The sequence below is a fragment of the Cupressus sempervirens genome, chromosome 9, assembly GCF_028749045.1.
Source record: "Cupressus sempervirens isolate cs-2001-9-10 chromosome 9, ASM2874904v1, whole genome shotgun sequence".
NCBI lineage: Eukaryota > Viridiplantae > Streptophyta > Pinopsida > Cupressales > Cupressaceae > Cupressus > Cupressus sempervirens.
Genome location: NC_143126.1, coordinates 277751958 through 277761999, shown reverse-complemented (window position 1 = coordinate 277761999; position 10042 = coordinate 277751958).

The following is a 10042-nucleotide window of genomic DNA, read 5'->3' as shown; positions in this document are numbered from 1 at the left end:
TTAAAGTTTATCAAATGGATGTAAAATATGCATTCTTGAATGTAATTCTTGAAGAGAAAGTCTACATAGAACAAGCTAAAGGTTTTGTGGATCCTAGAAAAAGGATATGGTTTGTAAATTACACAAAGCATTGTATGGTCTCAAGCAAGCTCCTAGAGCTTGGTATGAAATACTTCATAACTACTTGATAAAGATTGGCTTTCAAATAAAAAAATGATAAGAACAGTTCGTATATCAAAGAAGGACTAGACAGAAAGATTGTATTGGTAGAAATCTTTGTGGATGACACTTTATTTACAGGAAATAATGACTTATGCAAGGCATTTTCAAAAGAAATAAGTAAATAATATGAGATTTCCATGGTTGGAGAGGAAAAATTCTTTGTTGGATTGTAGATTCAATAGAAGAAATATGGTATCTACATTACTCAATCCAAATATATCAAGGAGATACTAAAGAAGTTTGGAATGGAAGATTCAAGACTAGTTGAAACACCTATGTCTACTAGACATAAGATTTCCAAAAATGATGATTCAAAAGAGGTATGTTAGACCAAATATAGAACAATAATTGGAAAATTGAAATATGTAGTGCACATAAGGTCTAATTGCATTAGCAGTTGGTATGGTGGCAAGATTCTTAGTAAATCCTAAAGAAAATCACATGATGAAAATCAAGAGAATCATGAGGTTTCTTAAAGGTACTAAAGAATATAGATTATGGTACAACAAGAAGGCAATTTGAATTTGAAACCAGTCATAGATGCTGATTGGATAGGAAGTGTTGATGACAGAAAAAGACTAGTGTCTTGGATAAGCAAGAAGCAAAATTATATTTCTCAGTCCACAACAAAGGTAGAATATGTGGCAGCATTAGTTAATTATTCAAATGTTGTTTGGTTCAAGAAACTATTGGTAGGTATGAAGATAGAAATCAAGAATCTAAAGAAGATTGTTATAAAACCAAGCACATTGTTATAAAATATCATTTTTAAAGAGAATTGATACAAGATAAAGAAGTAAGATTGGAACATCTGAATACTAAAGAAAACATTATAGACATATTCAATAAGCCATTACCTAAGGATAAATTTTTGTATCTAAGAGGTAAGTTTGGGGTCATTCTCCTATCTAAAGCTCACTAAATGAAGTTTAGTAATGCATCAACCAAAGGATGTTGAAGATCAGTCAGTTGTTGTAGTATTGACAAGGGCACATTGAAAATGAATCAATAGATGAGGTACATTAATATTCACTAAATATTGTCTTTGGCATGAGATGTCAAAGAGGGAGAAGCTTTCTATGTTTACTATCATATCTCATAGAAATTTTGTTACTTCAAAAATGTCAAAGAAGGTGAACTTGGTCTGATATCAAAGAAGGAAAGTTTTCTATTAGAAGAAGATGTTGAAGACAAAATTTTGTTGACAGGAGTTCACAATGATAGATAGAGTTGTCATGGATAAGAATCAAAATTAAAGTAAGGATTGTTCCTTATTTTATTCTTTCTCTAAAATTTCATTATATTATGACATGTGTTGCCATCAATGCCAAAGAGGGAGATTTTTGGAAACAATTGATTAATTGTGTATTATCTTTGATGTTACAAAAATGTCATATCATTTCTAGTCAGTGTATGTAGAGCTTACTCAAGCATTGAAGATAATTTCTTGTATTTGCTAAGCATTCCAAAGTTTTCAAAGTTTAGAAGTCAATGTCTATCGAGTTCACTCATGCATCAAATAATAGTTTACATAAATTGAGTGTTAAAGGAGATCACTCAACTAACGAAGAAAATGTTGGATGTAACCAATGTTAACCAAGCTCACTCAGTTACTAAAGGAATTTTGTGAATATACAATGTTAAATAAATTCACTTGGTTAACACATGAAAATTATTTTTGAGTTAGTGTCTATTGAGCAAGGTCAGCTAACAAAGGATTTTCTTGTTTCGGCATATTGAGTTCAATTGACTTGTTTATTGGTTCTAGCTAATTGAGGAGATGAATATTAAGTATTCCAAGTTGTATTCAAGTTGACTTGACAATGTGTAAGATATAAATATAAGATTAATTATAAGATTGAATGTGTGGAGCATAACAAAATATTTGAAGATGCTTAGAGGAAGTGAATTAGAAGGATAAGAAGAATATCCTTGTTGAGCTACAAAAATACACTTGATTAGGAAGGATCAAGTATACAAGCCAAAATTGAGATCTATAATCGACAATTTAGTTGCATTAGGAATTAGGTAATCTCATTGTTACTTTCTAACCATTGTAGTAGTGATCTAAATCTCTTAATACAATTGAGTTAACAACTATTTTTAAATCCTCTAACAATGTGGCATTTTTGGATTGAATTTAAGGACCTCTCACAAGGAAACTCCTAATAGGGTGATCAAATCCTCTAATAGGGTCGTGCCTAATAGTGTGTTATTAACCATTAATAGGGTTGGCTCCTAAAAGGGCTGACTCTAGCAGAGTGAAAATCAATAACTCGTTGCACTTAGTGGTTTTTCCCAAATTGTGTTTCCACATCAAACCTTGGTGTCACTTGTTAAAGCTTTAACTGGGAATAATCCTAGACTACCTTAGCCCTTGCTAGAATTGATCAGACCAAAGAATCATGCCAAGGGATTGAAGGACAATCACAATTGGGGGATATCATCCCTTACTTAGTCTCTACTATATTTAGAATATACATTTTCCAAGGGAATCCCCATCTCATGCCATATCAAGTAACACCAAAAGTTAGAATTGTATAATTCTTATGGCAGATAGTGGGACTAGAAGAGAAGGAACTCCTCAGTAGATCTTGAGGTACAATTTTCCCCCTTTTCACAACAATCCACAATTTTTTTATTACAAAGGAGGGTAGAAACACTTTGGTAAACCCTTGGATAAATATCAGATGACCTAGTCCCACCCCCATTTTATTGATCCTAAAAGATTCTATGATATTATCAAAGTTAGAACAAAGACCAAATATTATGAACTTTTTTTTACTTTCTTGACGATATAATTGGGAATGATTTTTTATTACAAGAGCATGAACTGAGGAAAGAAAAGTGGAAAGTATATAGCAAGATCCTTGAATTTATTAATGCTTTAGAGCCAAACTATTGTCCCCTAGATGATGTCAAATATTGGGGTGATAAAATTAACGTGCTTATGAATAAATTTTCTAGGTTCATGCAAACCCTAAATTAGAAGAGAGAAATTTTGGCTCAAGCCTATCTAGACTAGGCTATTAAAGTAGAAAGCAGATTGGCTAGCAAAGCCATCATAAGCCCAAAGAAATATACATTATAGAAAAAGGCTAGATATGTGGTGGCAAGAAGTATAAATGTACAACCTATGCCCCTCTATAAGAGACAACTAGGGTAAACTTTAAGAAACCCCCCTCTAGAAAAAAAGATATAAAATATTGGTGAATCTTTCATTATTTTGAAAAATCCAATTTTTTTTTTATTAGTGAGACTCTCAATTTTTTAATTTTAAATATTATTTACATTAGCAATTATTTTGGAATCATAATTTTTGAGTAGAAAATATTGACAAATTTCAATAATAATAGGAAGTTTAATAATCGTCATGGAATATTACAAATAAAAATTGAATATATTTTATCTCATGGAAATAATGAGAATAATTATATTATATTTTAAAGAAATAGAGAAAACTAAATATGGGTAATATATCCCTAAAGTAACTAATAATTATTGGTGAATTAATGTTAATTTCTATGATAATAAATAATATTTAGGTGAATCAAATCTAATCATGTATCGAATATTGTGGAAAATCTTTGAGTTTAATTTTTTTAATAAAATAAATTATTAAGCAATTTTAAATATCTTATAAATAAATTTAATAAAAATGTGGTGATTTAGGTTGCATTAAATCTTAAATTATTAGCCAAATTACTATTTAATTTTTTCTAAAATTACCCAATTTGCAAATATTAGCCACTAAAAAATACCTTGGAGACAACTATGAGAAATTCCTCCTATAGCACATGTTGCAAAGAAACAAGAATTAGAATAGAGATCCTCATCGAAGGTTGATGAGTACTCCCACACAAACCCCCATACACATAGATAATGAAGACTCCTTGAGGGAGAATTTAAGGAAGATAGGAGGACAAGGGGACGTTGTGATCACTACAATAGAGGTGGAAGAAGGAGCACCAACAAAGCCTTCCATGCCATTATTATACCTCATTGTAGAGGACTTCAAAGAAAGAAATTGATCATGTGGTGGAAAAAAATCAAATAAATTCTTGGATGATGAAAGTTTTGTTAAATTCAAAGCTTTCATTGTGTTTCTCTAGAGGAATAATATTGAAAAACCTTGAGGCAAGATGTAAGAAAATAAAGCTAGAGAAACCTAACAAAAATGACTCTAACATTGAAGAAGAGATCAACGCTAGCCTCACGAAAGAGTTTGGCTAGATAACTCCTACAAGGGGAAGGAAATTGCTAAAATAGTTAGGATACATGATAATGCCTGAATGGGACATTGCCAATGCCATGATTTTTGATGAAGTAAGGAAGGAGAAAGAGACCCAATTCAAAACTAAGGATGAGGTGATGCAACCCCATAATGGGGTTAAGTACAGTGATGACCATAGAGCTTTAGTCATATGGTCCACCTAGAAGAGAGACAAGGCCATAATTTAGTAAGTCTTAGATTTTGAGCATAAACACAATCTCATGGTTTAAAGGGTTGATGAGGTAGATATTGAAAAAGTGGCCCTAATAAATAGAGAAATGGCTAACTTTGGTGTAGTAGTAGCAACCAAAGATAAAAATAAATTCTTGGAGTTAAATGAGAAATTTGAAAAGGTGTTATAAGAATATAATGAAAGAGGTACACAAATCTACAAATTGGAAAATAAAATTACACAATTGGAAAAGTAATTTGGGAAGAGAAAAGAAGGCAAGCACTCCATCCAACTTAGAATTTCTCCTCATTTTTTTCAACCCTTCAACACCATGCCCATTGTGGAGATTCCAAGAATGCCTCAAAAGCTATATTTATGCATAGTCGAGGAGATTGAAGAAGAAAAGGCCAAAATATGGTCACTACATGTGGAACTAGGTGTCCAACATGAAGACATGATAAGAAATACAATTTTGTATCTAGTGGATAAGGTAGGTTGGCCCCTTTTTTAACAAGGATTTTCAAGGTTGGTGGAAATTTAGAATCAATTGAATAATAATGAAGCTAATGTGAGGCTAATTTTGAATAAGTGGTTCAACAAGGATAGTGTTATTACAACCTTATGTTGCTCAATCATTGATCATTTTGATTATCTAGTAGATTTTTTTTGATGAAATTATTGATGTCCTTAATTTGACGATAAGAGGAACTTGTTGGAGAGCAAAATAAATTATTAGTTTTTAAAATATCTTCGAAAATGTTTTGATATCTTTCCTCATGCACTAAAAGGCATAGGTAAGATAAAAGACAAGGAAGAATGGGCCAATCAATTGAAAGAACTAATGAGCATCAAGTTGAAAAAATTAGTCAATAAAGAGAATTACATCTAGTTTGCTAGAAGCACTAAGGAGGTTGTGAAAGTACAATTATTTTAATTTTTTTCAAACAAGATTTTTTTGAAATAAAAAAATAGAGAAGGATATCTGGGAAGAGAACAAGAAATATTGAGTTTCAACTAGCCAGATGACACTCTTTTTAAAAAGTGGATGGAAGATTATTCCCCAATAACTCAATTATTGCAAGGGATGGTTGAAGAGGAAGATGTGGACAAAATGGTTTCCACAAAAAAGGGTACAAGTAGATGATATAGAAGTTCAAACAAAAGAAAGAAAGGAAGAGAAACAAACTATAATTGTGGATACAACTACCCAAACTGATGATTTCGTAGGTGAACAACCAATTTTAATAAATATCCAGATATTAGAAACTGGTACAACACACAAGGTGTAGGTGGTCCCACAACTTGAAGAATAAAAAATAGCGCAAGTTCAATCATTAGGTGTAGCAAATATCTAAGAAATAACTACAATAGAATTGGCCACCAGAAGGAAACCAATGAAAAAACCATTCTGTTACTAAAGTAAAAGATTACCAATTTTTTCTCTTCTCATGAAATTTTTTATTATGACAATTTTGTCCTTTTATAAATCCTTGTTTCTAAAGGATAACTTTCCTTTCTCTCTGGGCCTAAAGCTTGTTGCAACTCACACTATATGAATGAGTTTCCAAGGCTAGAGGATGGTCTAAACTTTGTAGAATATTAGTGTTTTTGCTATTATAGTTGGTCCAAGTTTTGTGTCAAATATATGATGTATTCAATTTTGCATGCCTAAGAATACAATAAATCTTGAATGACATGTTTTTTCATGTCTTGAATTATATTTTGAGTTTCATACCAGTAATGTATGGTTTTTAGGGAAAATCAATTCAAAGTAGGAGTTCTACATATTTGTGTCTCTGAGTTTTGTTTCCATTTTCATGTATCTATTATTTTGAGATTGAAATGAGCAAGGTTATTTCAATTAAATGTAGCCTGGATGAGTTGTAAATATTTTCATTGATTTATTTTAATTCAAGGAGTTAAGAAAACACCTTCACTAATTGATAGGGTTTCTAGGTATGTTAGAGGTGTATCATAAAAATGAAATTCAAGGTTAACAAATGATAAATTTAATTGCAAGTCAATTAACTAGGTCTGGGGTTACTAGTTTGACTTTGTATAACAATGGATAAGGCACTAATAATTAATTCATATGAAAATTGATATGGTCATGTGGTTATACAATACACATATAAATTAAAATCAAATTTCCATTTCTATAATGAAGAATTAAATTGCTGGTCATTCCTTTGTTGTAATAGCTTCATTGGAGTTTATAGTTAGCTATTGTAACAAATAAGTTGATTACAATGTTAAGAAGATTGTTTACCATTTATTTTCTATAAGGGATAAGTCTAAGACAAGAATATTAATCAAAAAAATTGAAGAAGCACATCATAGAACAAATAATTTTAATCCCTAAGGTGCACCTGCCTTGGCCCTACAGAGCCTAGAATGTAGAGAGTCTTTATGCTCTGTTGAAGTTGGTCCAAATATGAGATTAATTTGGTTGAATATGGGAATTAGATAATCCTTAGACTTTTTTTTTAATCTTCTGTATCCTTGTACATGGGCTTTACAACATTTTAGTTTTAAAATACCAATACGTACCATCCCCACTAGGTTTTCTCTCTGATCAAGGGTTTCCCTAGTGAACATATCTAGTGTTAATTGTGCATGAGTATCTTGTTGTGGTTTTTGATTATATTTCTCATATGGTTAAAATTTAATAAGGTTTACAATTGTGATATTAGTTGGATAACTAATTTCACCCTCCCCCTCTCAGTTATATTGCTAGACTACATATTCTAACATGGCATGAGTGTTAGCCATGGATGGATGATTGTTTTGGGTGTTTGTGGTTGGTTCATTATCTCTATCAGCATGGAGGGAGTTGGCCTATGGGTACCACATGTTTGGGAGGATAAGCTACCTATACCCCTATTAGGGACCAGTGTAGAGAGATGATATATTTCTAGTTTAAGGCCAATGTTGGATATTCACTTGGTAATTCGGTATATCTATAGTATGTTTCATTATGATTATGTTTTACTTTGGATGCATTTGATATCATCCTTAGATAGTAAATTAGTTTTTACTTGATGCATTCCTTATTATCATGTCACATCTTATGGTTTAGATGAGATTCCTTACCATTGCTTTAGATAGTGTTGCTATTGATATATTGGCATGATTACATGCATTTTTCCCTAATGTTGTTATTGATAGTATTGGTAAGAATGATCTCATGATACAAATCCACCTATCTTTTTGGAAATTTGAGATTCATATTAGTGGGATGGGTAGGGACTTTAAGGTCTCATAATGCTATTATAGATGGGAGGAGACAAGCATGGTTGTAATTAGTTTGGATTCATTGTTGGTGCTTTCCTTCTTGTGATATTTGATTCATGTACATGTATGTTCATTACAATGTTGCTTTCCATAGGATTACATTACATGCTATGGATTTGATGTTAGAACTATTAGATCTCCTTATTCTTTCAAGTGTTTATTCCTTGACTATTTTGGTTTTGGTACTCCCTGTGGAGGTTCTAAGTCTATCTTCCTTGTAGAATTGTCATCAAGCTTTTTCATTGTAAAATTGGGCACTATTGGTTCAGCATTGGGTGATACTGGAAAAGTATCGCACAACTATAGGAAGAAATATCATGTGATACTAGAAAGTATCACACATCAGTAGAAATTTCTATTGTGAAACACTCATAAATTATCACACAGTAATAGTAAAGTTTATCGCATGATTCTAGAACGTATCTCATGGTAGTTATAGAAGTATTGTGTGATACTAGAAAAGTATCACCTAGTAGTTGTCAATAGTATTAAACAATACTAGAAAAGTACTTTATAGGTTCTATGAGAAAACCTACTCAGGAAAAATAAGTACTTTCTAACTTGTTGAATATGTTTTAGAAGGTGTTTTGGATACCCTATTGGGGTGCACATCTTCCTAGGTCTAGACAATTCAGAGGGTGCATGTATCATTATTTGTTTATTCTCATAATTGGTTCATGATTACCTCAATAGGTAATGACTCTCAGAGATCATTGGTTGCTTTAATTTTTTGGTTAAGTCTTTCATTATGATCTTTAGATTGGTTGTGTGTTGATGATCATTTGAATCCATGCTTATTACCCTTTAAAAGAAATATTTGGCTTTTATCTATCCTTGTTCAAAGAATCTCTAGGCAAGGAATTACACATCATATGATTTACAACACTTGACTCACAAAAACACCAGTTAGCTTTAGTTGGACCCCTTTGTTGGTCCCAACTAGTACTAACAAGGGGGTGAATTAGTACCACCTCCAAAACCAATTTTATTCTTAACCAATTTCAATAAACTAAAGAATAAACACTTAAACACCAATACAACTAAGAATTCAGTTAAAAAGAAGCACACAAACTCACACACATAAGTATTCATCAAAGGAAACATAAATATAAATGTAAAAACCTTCAATGAGAGGATGAAAATGATGTTGGGGATAATATACACATTAACCTATGTCTATAGATAAAAGGTTGTCTAGTTAAGACCTACAACTTCTTCCTTCTAGGAACACATCTAGTTAAGAATTTCTACAACATATTAGGTCTACAATTAGCCTATCAAGACTACCTTGTTAGAGGATTTTATCACTCCTTCTAATAGACACCTATTAGAAGATTTATCAAATGCTTGTTACTAAAGTATGCTCAGTTATGAATCTTACAAAATTAGTACAATAGTTAGAGAGAAATTAAATATCATATAGAATATGTAGCACACATTTCCTAATAGATCTCTAATCTATACCGTTATAAGATAATATTAACCTACTCTTTATACTTGGAGAATGTTGAGATAGACAATATATCACTCATATACTCTTTATCCACTTTTCCTATCTATAATGTACAACACTACTTCGGGGCTGATGCAATCTTTCATCTTGTTCTTTTGTTCACCAACTCTTGTTCTTCATTTTCTTCTACCTTCAAACTATTTTAGTACATCATCTTATGCTTTTTTTTCTCTTTACACATTCTCATTCATCTCCATGCATATACTAACTTTATTCACACACCATCTCTTACACTCTTCCAATTTTTAGATGTGTAAAGTATTTTTATTTCTAGGTGTCAAAACCCTAGAAAATTATCCTTCTAAAACAAGTGAATTCAAAATCTGAAATCCACTAGCAGGCGCTTCATAAACAGCTTGTGATACCTATGTCATAGGGTCTAGACCAATAGCTCTACCAATCTATTATATCTCTAGCTTCTGATATTCCCATTTGAATATTTTCCATGTCCTCTCTTACCATGCCTACAATGATAGCTCTTCAACGTGACTATTAGTCTTTATCTCATCTTCATCTCCTATGTAGACCATGTGGACTTCTATTGGTACATGATATGGCCTACTACTCT